Raw genomic sequence first — 15652 nt, forward strand, 5'->3', positions numbered from 1 at the left:
AACCCACACGTGAGTGTAAAAAAAAAAAAATAAGTCACAGAAGCACGCAATAAAAAAATGCAAAAAGAAGGGTGCCATCAGCACTCGGTGTTCCCAGGTGGTCTCCCTCCCAAGTACTGACCGAGCCCAATGCTCCTTAGCTTCGGGGATCGGACGAGAACCGGCGTATTCAGCATGGTATGGCCGATGGCAGGGATGCTATGTTTACGACTGCACCTGTATCGTGCTATGTGCATTCGCAACGTATTGCTACAGCACGTACGCGGCACTGTCTTTCCGATGATAGTACAGGCACACGTCGTGTACGTGGATTGCTCCGTTTGTTATGGTTAGTCGCTGCCGAGTCGAGCTGGCAATAAAACAAGAGGACGAGAGCAACGATTTGCGTCCGCTGCAGCCCACGTTTGGCGCTAGCAATGCGGCAAGTTATTGATTGTCACTGAGCTGGATACGGGTGTAATAGGTAAACGGTTAGCAGTTTGTGCGACTAAATTTTGCACCATTACTTATACCGGTTACCACCGTCACTGCGCGTACAATCGCCTGGCGGCTTGCATATTGTTTTTGCACTTCGACGTTGGCTCTACCAGTAGGCTGCGCCAGTTGAATGTAACAGTAAATAAAACAACCCACACGTGAGTGTAAAAAAAAACAAAAATAAGTCACAGAAGCACGCAATAAAAAAATGCAAAAAGAAGGGTGCCATCAGCACTCGGTGTTCCCAGGTGGTCTCCCTCCCAAGTACTGACCGAGCCCAATGCTGCTTAGCTTCGGGGATCGGACGAGAACCGGCGTATTCAGCATGGTATGGCCGATGGCAGGGATGCTATGTTTACGACTGCACCTGTATCGTGCTATGTGCATTCGCAACGTATTGCTACAGCACGTACGCGGCACTGTCTTTCCGTTGATAGTACAGGCACACGTCGTGTACGTGGATTGCTCCGTTTGTTATGGTTAGTTGCTGCCGAGTCGAGCTGGCAATAAAACACGAGGACGAGAGCAACGATTTGCGTCCGCTGCAGCCCACGTTTGGCGCTAGCAATGCGCCAAGTTATTGATTGTCACTGAGCTGGATACGGGTGTAATAGGTAAACGGTTAGCAGTTTGTGCGACTAAATTTTGCACCATTACTTATACCGGTTACCACCGTCACTGCGCGTACAATCGCCTAGCGGCTTGCATATTGTTTTTGCACTTCGACGTTGGCTCTACCAGTAGGCTGCGCCAGTTGAATGTAACAGTAAATAAAACAACCCACACGTGAGTGTAAAAAAAAAAATAAGTCACAGAAGCACGCAATAAAAAAATGCAAAAAGAAGGGTGCCATCAGCACTCGGTGTTCCCAGGTGGTCTCCCTCCCAAGTACTGACCGAGCCCAATGCTGCTTAGCTTCGGGGATCGGACGAGAACCGGCGTATTCAGCATGGTATGGCCGATGGCAGGGATGCTATGTTTACGACTGCACCTGTATCGTGCTATGTGCATTCGCAACGTATTGCTACAGCACGTACGCGGCACTGTCTTTCCGTTGATAGTACAGGCACACGTCGTGTACGTGGATTGCTCCGTTTGTTATGGTTAGTTGCTGCCGAGTCGAGCTGGCAATAAAACACGAGGACGAGAGCAACGATTTGCGTCCGCTGCAGCCCACGTTTGGCGCTAGCAATGCGCCAAGTTATTGATTGTCACTGAGCTGGATACGGGTGTAATAGGTAAACGGTTAGCAGTTTGTGCGACTAAATTTTGCACCATTACTTATACCGGTTACCACCGTCACTGCGCGTACAATCGCCTAGCGGCTTGCATATTGTTTTTGCACTTCGACGTTGGCTCTACCAGTAGGCTGCGCCAGTTGAATGTAACAGTAAATAAAACAACCCACACGTGAGTGTAAAAAAAAAAATAAGTCACAGAAGCACGCAATAAAAAAATGCAAAAAGAAGGGTGCCATCAACACTCGGTGTTCCCAGGTGGTCTCCCTCCCAAGTACTGACCGAGCCCAATGCTCCTTAGCTTCGGGGATCGGACGAGAACCGGCGTATTCAGCATGGTATGGCCGATGGCAGGGATGCTATGTTTACGACTGCACCTGTATCGTGCTATGTGCATTCGCAACGTATTGCTACAGCACGTACGCGGCACTGTCTTTCCGATGATAGTACAGGCACACGTCGTGTACGTGGATTGCTCCGTTTGTTATGGTTAGTCGCTGCCGAGTCGAGCTGGCAATAAAACAAGAGGACGAGAGCAACGATTTGCGTCCGCTGCAGCCCACGTTTGGCGCTAGCAATGCGGCAAGTTATTGATTGTCACTGAGCTGGATACGGGTGTAATAGGTAAACGGTTAGCAGTGTGTGCGACTAAATTTTGCACCATTACTTATACCGGTTACCACCGTCACTGCGCGTACAATCGCCTGGCGGCTTGCATATTGTTTTTGCACTTCGACGTTGGCTCTACCAGTAGGCTGCGCCAGTTGAATGTAACAGTAAATAAAACAACCCACACGTGAGTGTAAAAAAAAAAAAATAAGTCACAGAAGCACGCAATAAAAAAATGCAAAAAGAAGGGTGCCATCAGCACTCGGTGTTCCCAGGTGGTCTCCCTCCCAAGTACTGACCGAGCCCAATGCTCCTTAGCTTCGGGGATCGGACGAGAACCGGCGTATTCAGCATGGTATGGCCGATGGCAGGGATGCTATGTTTACGACTGCACCTGTATCGTGCTATGTGCATTCGCAACGTATTGCTACAGCACGTACGCGGCACTGTCTTTCCGATGATAGTACAGGCACACGTCGTGTACGTGGATTGCTCCGTTTGTTATGGTTAGTCGCTGCCGAGTCGAGCTGGCAATAAAACAAGAGGACGAGAGCAACGATTTGCGTCCGCTGCAGCCCACGTTTGGCGCTAGCAATGCGGCAAGTTATTGATTGTCACTGAGCTGGATACGGGTGTAATAGGTAAACGGTTAGCAGTTTGTGCGACTAAATTTTGCACCATTACTTATACCGGTTACCACCGTCACTGCGCGTACAATCGCCTGGCGGCTTGCATATTGTTTTTGCACTTCGACGTTGGCTCTACCAGTAGGCTGCGCCAGTTGAATGTAACAGTAAATAAAACAACCCACACGTGAGTGTAAAAAAAAACAAAAATAAGTCACAGAAGCACGCAATAAAAAAATGCAAAAAGAAGGGTGCCATCAGCACTCGGTGTTCCCAGGTGGTCTCCCTCCCAAGTACTGACCGAGCCCAATGCTGCTTAGCTTCGGGGATCGGACGAGAACCGGCGTATTCAGCATGGTATGGCCGATGGCAGGGATGCTATGTTTACGACTGCACCTGTATCGTGCTATGTGCATTCGCAACGTATTGCTACAGCACGTACGCGGCACTGTCTTTCCGTTGATAGTACAGGCACACGTCGTGTACGTGGATTGCTCCGTTTGTTATGGTTAGTTGCTGCCGAGTCGAGCTGGCAATAAAACACGAGGACGAGAGCAACGATTTGCGTCCGCTGCAGCCCACGTTTGGCGCTAGCAATGCGCCAAGTTATTGATTGTCACTGAGCTGGATACGGGTGTAATAGGTAAACGGTTAGCAGTTTGTGCGACTAAATTTTGCACCATTACTTATACCGGTTACCACCGTCACTGCGCGTACAATCGCCTAGCGGCTTGCATATTGTTTTTGCACTTCGACGTTGGCTCTACCAGTAGGCTGCGCCAGTTGAATGTAACAGTAAATAAAACAACCCACACGTGAGTGTAAAAAAAAAAATAAGTCACAGAAGCACGCAATAAAAAAATGCAAAAAGAAGGGTGCCATCAGCACTCGGTGTTCCCAGGTGGTCTCCCTCCCAAGTACTGACCGAGCCCAATGCTGCTTAGCTTCGGGGATCGGACGAGAACCGGCGTATTCAGCATGGTATGGCCGATGGCAGGGATGCTATGTTTACGACTGCACCTGTATCGTGCTATGTGCATTCGCAACGTATTGCTACAGCACGTACGCGGCACTGTCTTTCCGTTGATAGTACAGGCACACGTCGTGTACGTGGATTGCTCCGTTTGTTATGGTTAGTTGCTGCCGAGTCGAGCTGGCAATAAAACACGAGGACGAGAGCAACGATTTGCGTCCGCTGCAGCCCACGTTTGGCGCTAGCAATGCGCCAAGTTATTGATTGTCACTGAGCTGGATACGGGTGTAATAGGTAAACGGTTAGCAGTTTGTGCGACTAAATTTTGCACCATTACTTATACCGGTTACCACCGTCACTGCGCGTACAATCGCCTAGCGGCTTGCATATTGTTTTTGCACTTCGACGTTGGCTCTACCAGTAGGCTGCGCCAGTTGAATGTAACAGTAAATAAAACAACCCACACGTGAGTGTAAAAAAAAAAATAAGTCACAGAAGCACGCAATAAAAAAATGCAAAAAGAAGGGTGCCATCAACACTCGGTGTTCCCAGGTGGTCTCCCTCCCAAGTACTGACCGAGACCAATGCTGCTTAGCTTCGGGGATCGGACGAGAACCGGCGTATTCAGCATGGTATGGCCGATGGCAGGGATGCTATGTTTACGACTGCACCTGTATCGTGCTATGTGCATTCGCAACGTATTGCTACAGCACGTACGCGGCACTGTCTTTCCGTTGATAGTACAGGCACACGTCGTGTACGTGGATTGCTCCGTTTGTTATGGTTAGTTGCTGCCGAGTCGAGCTGGCAATAAAACACGAGGACGAGAGCAACGATTTGCGTCCGCTGCAGCCCACGTTTGGCGCTAGCAATGCGCCAAGTTATTGATTGTCACTGAGCTGGATACGGGTGTAATAGGTAAACGGTTAGCAGTTTGTGCGACTAAATTTTGCACCATTACTTATACCGGTTACCACCGTCACTGCGCGTACAATCGCCTAGCGGCTTGCATTTTGTTTTTGCACTTCGACGTTGGCTCTACCAGTAGGCTGCGCCAGTTGAATGTAACAGTAAATAAAACAACCCACACGTGAGTGTAAAAAAAAAAAAAAAAATAAGTCACAGAAGCACGCAATAAAAAAATGCAAAAACAAGGGTGCCATCAGCACTCGGTGTTCCCAGGTGGTCTCCCTCCCAAGTACTGACCGAGCCCAATGCTGCTTAGCTTCGGGGATCGGACGAGAACCGGCGTATTCAGCATGGTATGGCCGATGGCAGGGATGCTATGTTTACGACTGCACCTGTATCGTGCTATGTGCATTCGCAACGTATTGCTACAGCACGTACGCGGCACTGTCTTTCCGTTGATAGTACAGGCACACGTCGTGTACGTGGATTGCTCCGTTTGTTATGGTTAGTCGCTGCCGAGTCGAGCTGGCAATAAAACAAGAGGACGAGAGCAACGATTTGCGTCCGCTGCAGCCCACGTTTGGCGCTAGCAATGCGGCAAGTTATTGATTGTCACTGAGCTGGATACGGGTGTAATAGGTAAACGGTTAGCAGTTGGTGCGACTAAATTTTGCACCGTTACTTATACCGGTTACCACCGTCACTGCGCGTACAATCGCCTGGCGGCTTGCATATTGTTTTTGCACTTCGACGTTGGCTCTACCAGTAGGCTGCGCCAGTTGAATGTAACAGTAAATAAAACAACCCACACGTGAGTGTAAAAAAAAACAAAAATAAGTCACAGAAGCACGCAATAAAAAAATGCAAAAAGAAGGGTGCCATCAGCACTCGGTGTTCCCAGGTGGTCTCCCTCCCAAGTACTGACCGAGCCCAATGCTGCTTAGCTTCGGGGATCGGACGAGAACCGGCGTATTCAGCATGGTATGGCCGATGGCAGGGATGCTATGTTTACGACTGCACCTGTATCGTGCTATGTGCATTCGCAACGTATTGCTACAGCACGTACGCGGCACTGTCTTTCCGTTGATAGTACAGGCACACGTCGTGTACGTGGATTGCTCCGTTTGTTATGGTTAGTCGCTGCCGAGTCGAGCTGGCAATAAAACAAGAGGACGAGAGCAACGATTTGCGTCCGCTGCAGCCCACGTTTGGCGCTAGCAATGCGGCAAGTTATTGATTGTCACTGAGCTGGATACGGGTGTAATAGGTAAACGGTTAGCAGTTTGTGCGACTAAATTTTGCACCATTACTTATACCGGTTACCACCGTCACTGCGCGTACAATCGCCTGGCGGCTTGCATATTGTTTTTGCACTTCGACGTTGGCTCTACCAGTAGGCTGCGCCAGTTGAATGTAACAGTAAATAAAACAACCCACACGTGAGTGTAAAAAAAAACAAAAATAAGTCACAGAAGCACGCAATAAAAAAATGCAAAAAGAAGGGTGCCATCAGCACTCGGTGTTCCCAGGTGGTCTCCCTCCCAAGTACTGACCGAGCCCAATGCTGCTTAGCTTCGGGGATCGGACGAGAACCGGCGTATTCAGCATGGTATGGCCGATGGCAGGGATGCTATGTTTACGACTGCACCTGTATCGTGCTATGTGCATTCGCAACGTATTGCTACAGCACGTACGCGGCACTGTCTTTCCGTTGATAGTACAGGCACACGTCGTGTACGTGGATTGCTCCGTTTGTTATGGTTAGTTGCTGCCGAGTCGAGCTGGCAATAAAACACGAGGACGAGAGCAACGATTTGCGTCCGCTGCAGCCCACGTTTGGCGCTAGCAATGCGCCAAGTTATTGATTGTCACTGAGCTGGATACGGGTGTAATAGGTAAACGGTTAGCAGTTTGTGCGACTAAATTTTGCACCATTACTTATACCGGTTACCACCGTCACTGCGCGTACAATCGCCTAGCGGCTTGCATATTGTTTTTGCACTTCGACGTTGGCTCTACCAGTAGGCTGCGCCAGTTGAATGTAACAGTAAATAAAACAACCCAAACGTGAGTGTAAAAAAAAAAAATAAGTCACAGAAGCACGCAATAAAAAAATGCAAAAAGAAGGGTGCCATCAGCACTCGGTGTTCCCAGGTGGTCTCCCTCCCAAGTACTGACCGAGCCCAATGCTGCTTAGCTTCGGGGATCGGACGAGAACCGGCGTATTCAGCATGGTATGGCCGATGGCAGGGATGCTATGTTTACGACTGCACCTGTATCGTGCTATGTGCATTCGCAACGTATTGCTACAGCACGTACGCGGCACTGTCTTTCCGTTGATAGTACAGGCACACGTCGTGTACGTGGATTGCTCCGTTTGTTATGGTTAGTTGCTGCCGAGTCGAGCTGGCAATAAAACACGAGGACGAGAGCAACGATTTGCGTCCGCTGCAGCCCACGTTTGGCGCTAGCAATGCGCCAAGTTATTGATTGTCACTGAGCTGGATACGCGTGTAATAGGTAAACGGTTAGCAGTTTGTGCGACTAAATTTTGCACCATTACTTATACCGGTTACCACCGTCACTGCGCGTACAATCGCCTAGCGGCTTGCATATTGTTTTTGCACTTCGACGTTGGCTCTACCAGTAGGCTGCGCCAGTTGAATGTAACAGTAAATAAAACAACCCACACGTGAGTGTAAAAAAAAAAAAAATAAGTCACAGAAGCACGCAATAAAAAAATGCAAAAACAAGGGTGCCATCAGCACTCGGTGTTCCCAGGTGGTCTTCCTCCCAAGTACTGACCGAGCCCAATGCTGCTTAGCTTCGGGGATCGGACGAGAACCGGCGTATTCAGCATGGTATGGCCGATGGCAGGGATGCTATGTTTACGACTGCACCTGTATCGTGCTATGTGCATTCGCAACGTATTGCTACAGCACGTACGCGGCACTGTCTTTCCGTTGATAGTACAGGCACACGTCGTGTACGTGGATTGCTCCGTTTGTTATGGTTAGTCGCTGCCGAGTCGAGCTGGCAATAAAACAAGAGGACGAGAGCAACGATTTGCGTCCGCTGCAGCCCACGTTTGGCGCTAGCAATGCGGCAAGTTATTGATTGTCACTGAGCTGGATACGGGTGTTATAGGTAAACGGTTAGCAGTTTGTGCGACTAAATTTTGCACCGTTACTTATACCGGTTACCACCGTCACTGCGCGTACAATCGCCTGGCGGCTTGCATATTGTTTTTGCACTTCGACGTTGGCTCTACCAGTAGGCTGCGCCAGTTGAATGTAACAGTAAATAAAACAACCCACACGTGAGTGTAAAAAAAAAAAAAAATAAGTCACAGAAGCACGCAATAAAAAAATGCAAAAAGAAGGGTGCCATCAGCACTCGGTGTTCCCAGGTGGTCTCCCTCCCAAGTACTGACCGAGCCCAATGCTGCTTAGCTTCGGGGATCGGACGAGAACCGGCGTATTCAGCATGGTATGGCCGATGGCAGGGATGCTATGTTTACGACTGCACCTGTATCGTGCTATGTGCATTCGCAACGTATTGCTACAGCACGTACGCGGCACTGTCTTTCCGTTGATAGTACAGGCACACGTCGTGTACGTGGATTGCTCCGTTTGTTATGGTTAGTCGCTGCCGAGTCGAGCTGGCAATAAAACAAGAGGACGAGAGCAACGATTTGCGTCCGCTGCAGCCCACGTTTGGCGCTAGCAATGCGGCAAGTTATTGATTGTCACTGAGCTGGATACGGGTGTAATAGGTAAACGGTTAGCAGTTTGTGCGACTAAATTTTGCACCGTTACTTATACCGGTTACCACCGTCACTGCGCGTACAATCGCCTGGCGGCTTGCATATTGTTTTTGCACTTCGACGTTGGCTCTACCAGTAGGCTGCGCCAGTTGAATGTAACAGTAAATAAAACAACCCACACGTGAGTGTAAAAAAAAACAAAAATAAGTCACAGAAGCACGCAATAAAAAAATGCAAAAAGAAGGGTGCCATCAGCACTCGGTGTTCCCAGGTGGTCTCCCTCCCAAGTACTGACCGAGCCCAATGCTGCTTAGCTTCGGGGATCGGACGAGAAACGGCGTATTCAGCATGGTATGGCCGATGGCAGGGATGCTATGTTTACGACTGCACCTGTATCGTGCTATGTGCATTCGCAACGTATTGCTACAGCACGTACGCGGCACTGTCTTTCCGTTGATAGTACAGGCACACGTCGTGTACGTGGATTGCTCCGTTTGTTATGGTTAGTTGCTGCCGAGTCGAGCTGGCAATAAAACACGAGGACGAGAGCAACGATTTGCGTCCGCTGCAGCCCACGTTTGGCGCTAGCAATGCGCCAAGTTATTGATTGTCACTGAGCTGGATACGGGTGTAATAGGTAAACGGTTAGCAGTTTGTGCGACTAAATTTTGCACCATTACTTATACCGGTTACCACCGTCACTGCGCGTACAATCGCCTAGCGGCTTGCATTTTCTTTTTGCACTTCGACGTTGGCTCTACCAGTAGGCTGCGCCAGTTGAATGTAACAGTAAATAAAACAACCCACACGTGAGTGTAAAAAAAAAAAAAAAATAAGTCACAGAAGCACGCAATAAAAAAATGCAAAAACAAGGGTGCCATCAGCACTCGGTGTTCCCAGGTGGTCTCCCTCCCAAGTACTGACCGAGCCCAATGCTGCTTAGCTTCGGGGATCGGACGAGAACCGGCGTATTCAGCATGGTATGGCCGATGGCAGGGATGCTATGTTTACGACTGCACCTGTATCGTGCTATGTGCATTCGCAACGTATTGCTACAGCACGTACGCGGCACTGTCTTTCCGTTGATAGTACAGGCACACGTCGTGTACGTGGATTGCTCCGTTTGTTATGGTTAGTCGCTGCCGAGTCGAGCTGGCAATAAAACAAGAGGACGAGAGCAACGATTTGCGTCCGCTGCAGCCCACGTTTGGCGCTAGCAATGCGGCAAGTTATTGATTGTCACTGAGCTGGATACGGGTGTAATAGGTAAACGGTTAGCAGTTTGTGCGACTAAATTTTGCACCGTTACTTATACCGGTTACCACCGTCACTGCGCGTACAATCGCCTGGCGGCTTGCATATTGTTTTTGCACTTCGACGTTGGCTCTACCAGTAGGCTGCGCCAGTTGAATGTAACAGTAAATAAAACAACCCACACGTGAGTGTAAAAAAAAACAAAAATAAGTCACAGAAGCACGCAATAAAAAAATGCAAAAAGAAGGGTGCCATCAGCACTCGGTGTTCCCAGGTGGTCTCCCTCCCAAGTACTGACCGAGCCCAATGCTGCTTAGCTTCGGGGATCGGACGAGAACCGGCGTATTCAGCATGGTATGGCCGATGGCAGGGATGCTATGTTTACGACTGCACCTGTATCGTGCTATGTGCATTCGCAACGTATTGCTACAGCACGTACGCGGCACTGTCTTTCCGTTGATAGTACAGGCACACGTCGTGTACGTGGATTGCTCCGTTTGTTATGGTTAGTCGCTGCCGAGTCGAGCTGGCAAAAAAACAAGAGGACGAGAGCAACGATTTGCGTCCGCTGCAGCCCACGTTTGGCGCTAGCAATGCGGCAAGTTATTGATTGTCACTGAGCTGGATACGGGTGTAATAGGTAAACGGTTAGCAGTTTGTGCGACTAAATTTTGCACCATTACTTATACCGGTTACCACCGTCACTGCGCGTACAATCGCCTGGCGGCTTGCATATTGTTTTTGCACTTCGACGTTGGCTCTACCAGTAGGCTGCGCCAGTTGAATGTAACAGTAAATAAAACAACCCACACGTGAGTGTAAAAAAAAACAAAAATAAGTCACAGAAGCACGCAATAAAAAAATGCAAAAAGAAGGGTGCCATCAGCACTCGGTGTTCCCAGGTGGTCTCCCTCCCAAGTACTGACCGAGCCCAATGCTGCTTAGCTTCGGGGATCGGACGAGAACCGGCGTATTCAGCATGGTATGGCCGATGGCAGGGATGCTATGTTTACGACTGCACCTGTATCGTGCTATGTGCATTCGCAACGTATTGCTACAGCACGTACGCGGCACTGTCTTTCCGTTGATAGTACAGGCACACGTCGTGTACGTGGATTGCTCCGTTTGTTATGGTTAGTTGCTGCCGAGTCGAGCTGGCAATAAAACACGAGGACGAGAGCAACGATTTGCGTCCGCTGCAGCCCACGTTTGGCGCTAGCAATGCGCCAAGTTATTGATTGTCACTGAGCTGGATACGGGTGTAATAGGTAAACGGTTAGCAGTTTGTGCGACTAAATTTTGCACCATTACTTATACCGGTTACCACCGTCACTGCGCGTACAATCGCCTAGCGGCTTGCATATTGTTTTTGCACTTCGACGTTGGCTCTACCAGTAGGCTGCGCCAGTTGAATGTAACAGTAAATAAAACAACCCACACGTGAGTGTAAAAAAAAAAAATAAGTCACAGAAGCACGCAATAAAAAAATGCAAAAAGAAGGGTGCCATCAGCACTCGGTGTTCCCAGGTGGTCTCCCTCCCAAGTACTGACCGAGCCCAATGCTGCTTAGCTTCGGGGATCGGACGAGAACCGGCGTATTCAGCATGGTATGGCCGATGGCAGGGATGCTATGTTTACGACTGCACCTGTATCGTGCTATGTGCATTCGCAACGTATTGCTACAGCACGTACGCGGCACTGTCTTTCCGTTGATAGTACAGGCACACGTCGTGTACGTGGATTGCTCCGTTTGTTATGGTTAGTTGCTGCCGAGTCGAGCTGGCAATAAAACACGAGGACGAGAGCAACGATTTGCGTCCGCTGCAGCCCACGTTTGGCGCTAGCAATGCGCCAAGTTATTGATTGTCACTGAGCTGGATACGGGTGTAATAGGTAAACGGTTAGCAGTTTGTGCGACTAAATTTTGCACCATTACTTATACCGGTTACCACCGTCACTGCGCGTACAATCGCCTAGCGGCTTGCATATTGTTTTTGCACTTCGACGTTGGCTCTACCAGTAGGCTGCGCCAGTTGAATGTAACAGTAAATAAAACAACCCACACGTGAGTGTAAAAAAAAAAATAAGTCACAGAAGCACGCAATAAAAAAATGCAAAAAGAAGGGTGCCATCAGCACTCGGTGTTCCCAGGTGGTCTCCCTCCCAAGTACTGACCGAGACCAATGCTGCTTAGCTTCGGGGATCGGACGAGAACCGGCGTATTCAGCATGGTATGGCCGATGGCAGGGATGCTATGTTTACGACTGCACCTGTATCGTGCTATGTGCATTCGCAACGTATTGCTACAGCACGTACGCGGCACTGTCTTTCCGTTGATAGTACAGGCACACGTCGTGTACGTGGATTGCTCCGTTTGTTATGGTTAGTTGCTGCCGAGTCGAGCTGGCAATAAAACACGAGGACGAGAGCAACGATTTGCGTCCGCTGCAGCCCACGTTTGGCGCTAGCAATGCGCCAAGTTATTGATTGTCACTGAGCTGGATACGGGTGTAATAGGTAAACGGTTAGCAGTTTGTGCGACTAAATTTTGCACCATTACTTATACCGGTTACCACCGTCACTGCGCGTACAATCGCCTAGCGGCTTGCATTTTGTTTTTGCACTTCGACGTTGGCTCTACCAGTAGGCTGCGCCAGTTGAATGTAACAGTAAATAAAACAACCCACACGTGAGTGTAAAAAAAAAAAAAAAAAAAAATAAGTCACAGAAGCACGCAATAAAAAAATGCAAAAACAAGGGTGCCATCAGCACTCGGTGTTCCCAGGTGGTCTTCCTCCCAAGTACTGACCGAGCCCAATGCTGCTTAGCTTCGGGGATCGGACGAGAACCGGCGTATTCAGCATGGTATGGCCGATGGCAGGGATGCTATGTTTACGACTGCACCTGTATCGTGCTATGTGCATTCGCAACGTATTGCTACAGCACGTACGCGGCACTGTCTTTCCGTTGATAGTACAGGCACACGTCGTGTACGTGGATTGCTCCGTTTGTTATGGTTAGTCGCTGCCGAGTCGAGCTGGCAATAAAACAAGAGGACGAGAGCAACGATTTGCGTCCGCTGCAGCCCACGTTTGGCGCTAGCAATGCGCCAAGTTATTGATTGTCACTGAGCTGGATACGGGTGTAATAGGTAAACGGTTAGCAGTTTGTGCGACTAAATTTTGCACCATTACTTATACCGGTTACCACCGTCACTGCGCGTACAATCGCCTAGCGGCTTGCATTTTCTTTTTGCACTTCGACGTTGGCTCTACCAGTAGGCTGCGCCAGTTGAATGTAACAGTAAATAAAACAACCCACACGTGAGTGTAAAAAAAAAAAAAAAATAAGTCACAGAAGCACGCAATAAAAAAATGCAAAAACAAGGGTGCCATCAGCACTCGGTGTTCCCAGGTGGTCTCCCTCCCAAGTACTGACCGAGCCCAATGCTGCTTAGCTTCGGGGATCGGACGAGAACCGGCGTATTCAGCATGGTATGGCCGATGGCAGGGATGCTATGTTTACGACTGCACCTGTATCGTGCTATGTGCATTCGCAACGTATTGCTACAGCACGTACGCGGCACTGTCTTTCCGTTGATAGTACAGGCACACGTCGTGTACGTGGATTGCTCCGTTTGTTATGGTTAGTCGCTGCCGAGTCGAGCTGGCAATAAAACAAGAGGACGAGAGCAACGATTTGCGTCCGCTGCAGCCCACGTTTGGCGCTAGCAATGCGGCAAGTTATTGATTGTCACTGAGCTGGATACGGGTGTAATAGGTAAACGGTTAGCAGTTTGTGCGACTAAATTTTGCACCGTTACTTATACCGGTTACCACCGTCACTGCGCGTACAATCGCCTGGCGGCTTGCATATTGTTTTTGCACTTCGACGTTGGCTCTACCAGTAGGCTGCGCCAGTTGAATGTAACAGTAAATAAAACAACCCACACGTGAGTGTAAAAAAAAACAAAAATAAGTCACAGAAGCACGCAATAAAAAAATGCAAAAAGAAGGGTGCCATCAGCACTCGGTGTTCCCAGGTGGTCTCCCTCCCAAGTACTGACCGAGCCCAATGCTGCTTAGCTTCGGGGATCGGACGAGAACCGGCGTATTCAGCATGGTATGGCCGATGGCAGGGATGCTATGTTTACGACTGCACCTGTATCGTGCTATGTGCATTCGCAACGTATTGCTACAGCACGTACGCGGCACTGTCTTTCCGTTGATAGTACAGGCACACGTCGTGTACGTGGATTGCTCCGTTTGTTATGGTTAGTCGCTGCCGAGTCGAGCTGGCAAAAAAACAAGAGGACGAGAGCAACGATTTGCGTCCGCTGCAGCCCACGTTTGGCGCTAGCAATGCGGCAAGTTATTGATTGTCACTGAGCTGGATACGGGTGTAATAGGTAAACGGTTAGCAGTTTGTGCGACTAAATTTTGCACCATTACTTATACCGGTTACCACCGTCACTGCGCGTACAATCGCCTGGCGGCTTGCATATTGTTTTTGCACTTCGACGTTGGCTCTACCAGTAGGCTGCGCCAGTTGAATGTAACAGTAAATAAAACAACCCACACGTGAGTGTAAAAAAAAACAAAAATAAGTCACAGAAGCACGCAATAAAAAAATGCAAAAAGAAGGGTGCCATCAGCACTCGGTGTTCCCAGGTGGTCTCCCTCCCAAGTACTGACCGAGCCCAATGCTGCTTAGCTTCGGGGATCGGACGAGAACCGGCGTATTCAGCATGGTATGGCCGATGGCAGGGATGCTATGTTTACGACTGCACCTGTATCGTGCTATGTGCATTCGCAACGTATTGCTACAGCACGTACGCGGCACTGTCTTTCCGTTGATAGTACAGGCACACGTCGTGTACGTGGATTGCTCCGTTTGTTATGGTTAGTTGCTGCCGAGTCGAGCTGGCAATAAAACACGAGGACGAGAGCAACGATTTGCGTCCGCTGCAGCCCACGTTTGGCGCTAGCAATGCGCCAAGTTATTGATTGTCACTGAGCTGGATACGGGTGTAATAGGTAAACGGTTAGCAGTTTGTGCGACTAAATTTTGCACCATTACTTATACCGGTTACCACCGTCACTGCGCGTACAATCGCCTAGCGGCTTGCATATTGTTTTTGCACTTCGACGTTGGCTCTACCAGTAGGCTGCGCCAGTTGAATGTAACAGTAAATAAAACAACCCACACGTGAGTGTAAAAAAAAAAAATAAGTCACAGAAGCACGCAATAAAAAAATGCAAAAAGAAGGGTGCCATCAGCACTCGGTGTTCCCAGGTGGTCTCCCTCCCAAGTACTGACCGAGCCCAATGCTGCTTAGCTTCGGGGATCGGACGAGAACCGGCGTATTCAGCATGGTATGGCCGATGGCAGGGATGCTATGTTTACGACTGCACCTGTATCGTGCTATGTGCATTCGCAACGTATTGCTACAGCACGTACGCGGCACTGTCTTTCCGTTGATAGTACAGGCACACGTCGTGTACGTGGATTGCTCCGTTTGTTATGGTTAGTTGCTGCCGAGTCGAGCTGGCAATAAAACACGAGGACGAGAGCAACGATTTGCGTCCGCTGCAGCCCACGTTTGGCGCTAGCAATGCGCCAAGTTATTGATTGCCACTGAGCTGGATACGGGTGTAATAGGTAAACGGTTAGCAGTTTGTGCGACTAAATTTTGCACCATTACTTATACCGGTTACCACCGTCACTGCGCGTACAATCGCCTAGCGGCTTGCATATTGTTTTTGCACTTCGACGTTGGCTCTACCAGTAGGCTGCGCCA

At 49.3% G+C, this 15652-nt stretch overlaps 19 non-coding genes and 6 pseudogenes across 19 annotated transcripts; all 25 read right to left on the reverse strand.

The window, feature by feature from the left end:
* Positions 1-72: 72 nt before the first annotated feature.
* Positions 73-191, reverse strand: LOC140217783 (5S ribosomal RNA; annotated as a pseudogene).
* A 509-nt stretch (positions 192-700) lies between these two features.
* LOC140217589 (5S ribosomal RNA) lies at positions 701-819 on the reverse strand. The gene has a single exon (XR_011894167.1). It is a non-coding gene; the product is annotated as a 5S ribosomal RNA (ribosomal RNA).
* Positions 820-1324: 505 nt separating this feature from the next.
* LOC140217590 (5S ribosomal RNA) lies at positions 1325-1443 on the reverse strand. The gene has a single exon (XR_011894168.1). It is a non-coding gene; the product is annotated as a 5S ribosomal RNA (ribosomal RNA).
* A 505-nt stretch (positions 1444-1948) lies between these two features.
* LOC140217818 (5S ribosomal RNA) lies at positions 1949-2067 on the reverse strand (annotated as a pseudogene).
* Positions 2068-2574: 507 nt separating this feature from the next.
* On the reverse strand, positions 2575-2693 carry LOC140217784 (5S ribosomal RNA; annotated as a pseudogene).
* Positions 2694-3202: 509 nt separating this feature from the next.
* Positions 3203-3321, reverse strand: LOC140217591 (5S ribosomal RNA). Its single transcript, XR_011894169.1, has one exon. It is a non-coding gene; the product is annotated as a 5S ribosomal RNA (ribosomal RNA).
* Positions 3322-3826: 505 nt separating this feature from the next.
* LOC140217592 (5S ribosomal RNA) lies at positions 3827-3945 on the reverse strand. The gene has a single exon (XR_011894170.1). It is a non-coding gene; the product is annotated as a 5S ribosomal RNA (ribosomal RNA).
* A 505-nt stretch (positions 3946-4450) lies between these two features.
* Positions 4451-4569, reverse strand: LOC140217800 (5S ribosomal RNA; annotated as a pseudogene).
* A 511-nt stretch (positions 4570-5080) lies between these two features.
* Positions 5081-5199, reverse strand: LOC140217593 (5S ribosomal RNA). The gene has a single exon (XR_011894171.1). It is a non-coding gene; the product is annotated as a 5S ribosomal RNA (ribosomal RNA).
* Positions 5200-5708: 509 nt separating this feature from the next.
* Positions 5709-5827, reverse strand: LOC140217594 (5S ribosomal RNA). Its single transcript, XR_011894172.1, has one exon. It is a non-coding gene; the product is annotated as a 5S ribosomal RNA (ribosomal RNA).
* Positions 5828-6336: 509 nt separating this feature from the next.
* On the reverse strand, positions 6337-6455 carry LOC140217595 (5S ribosomal RNA). Its single transcript, XR_011894173.1, has one exon. It is a non-coding gene; the product is annotated as a 5S ribosomal RNA (ribosomal RNA).
* Positions 6456-6961: 506 nt separating this feature from the next.
* Positions 6962-7080, reverse strand: LOC140217596 (5S ribosomal RNA). The gene has a single exon (XR_011894174.1). It is a non-coding gene; the product is annotated as a 5S ribosomal RNA (ribosomal RNA).
* A 508-nt stretch (positions 7081-7588) lies between these two features.
* On the reverse strand, positions 7589-7707 carry LOC140217734 (5S ribosomal RNA). Its single transcript, XR_011894321.1, has one exon. It is a non-coding gene; the product is annotated as a 5S ribosomal RNA (ribosomal RNA).
* A 509-nt stretch (positions 7708-8216) lies between these two features.
* On the reverse strand, positions 8217-8335 carry LOC140217597 (5S ribosomal RNA). The gene has a single exon (XR_011894175.1). It is a non-coding gene; the product is annotated as a 5S ribosomal RNA (ribosomal RNA).
* A 509-nt stretch (positions 8336-8844) lies between these two features.
* On the reverse strand, positions 8845-8963 carry LOC140217816 (5S ribosomal RNA; annotated as a pseudogene).
* A 510-nt stretch (positions 8964-9473) lies between these two features.
* On the reverse strand, positions 9474-9592 carry LOC140217598 (5S ribosomal RNA). Its single transcript, XR_011894176.1, has one exon. It is a non-coding gene; the product is annotated as a 5S ribosomal RNA (ribosomal RNA).
* Positions 9593-10101: 509 nt separating this feature from the next.
* LOC140217599 (5S ribosomal RNA) lies at positions 10102-10220 on the reverse strand. Its single transcript, XR_011894177.1, has one exon. It is a non-coding gene; the product is annotated as a 5S ribosomal RNA (ribosomal RNA).
* Positions 10221-10729: 509 nt separating this feature from the next.
* Positions 10730-10848, reverse strand: LOC140217600 (5S ribosomal RNA). The gene has a single exon (XR_011894178.1). It is a non-coding gene; the product is annotated as a 5S ribosomal RNA (ribosomal RNA).
* A 506-nt stretch (positions 10849-11354) lies between these two features.
* LOC140217601 (5S ribosomal RNA) lies at positions 11355-11473 on the reverse strand. The gene has a single exon (XR_011894179.1). It is a non-coding gene; the product is annotated as a 5S ribosomal RNA (ribosomal RNA).
* A 505-nt stretch (positions 11474-11978) lies between these two features.
* LOC140217748 (5S ribosomal RNA) lies at positions 11979-12097 on the reverse strand (annotated as a pseudogene).
* Positions 12098-12612: 515 nt separating this feature from the next.
* LOC140217735 (5S ribosomal RNA) lies at positions 12613-12731 on the reverse strand. Its single transcript, XR_011894322.1, has one exon. It is a non-coding gene; the product is annotated as a 5S ribosomal RNA (ribosomal RNA).
* A 510-nt stretch (positions 12732-13241) lies between these two features.
* On the reverse strand, positions 13242-13360 carry LOC140217602 (5S ribosomal RNA). Its single transcript, XR_011894180.1, has one exon. It is a non-coding gene; the product is annotated as a 5S ribosomal RNA (ribosomal RNA).
* A 509-nt stretch (positions 13361-13869) lies between these two features.
* Positions 13870-13988, reverse strand: LOC140217603 (5S ribosomal RNA). The gene has a single exon (XR_011894181.1). It is a non-coding gene; the product is annotated as a 5S ribosomal RNA (ribosomal RNA).
* Positions 13989-14497: 509 nt separating this feature from the next.
* On the reverse strand, positions 14498-14616 carry LOC140217604 (5S ribosomal RNA). The gene has a single exon (XR_011894182.1). It is a non-coding gene; the product is annotated as a 5S ribosomal RNA (ribosomal RNA).
* A 506-nt stretch (positions 14617-15122) lies between these two features.
* Positions 15123-15241, reverse strand: LOC140217605 (5S ribosomal RNA). The gene has a single exon (XR_011894183.1). It is a non-coding gene; the product is annotated as a 5S ribosomal RNA (ribosomal RNA).
* Positions 15242-15652: the final 411 nt, after the last annotated feature.

The sequence above is a fragment of the Dermacentor andersoni genome, chromosome 4 (assembly GCF_023375885.2).
Source record: "Dermacentor andersoni chromosome 4, qqDerAnde1_hic_scaffold, whole genome shotgun sequence".
NCBI classification, from domain to species: domain Eukaryota; kingdom Metazoa; phylum Arthropoda; class Arachnida; order Ixodida; family Ixodidae; genus Dermacentor; species Dermacentor andersoni.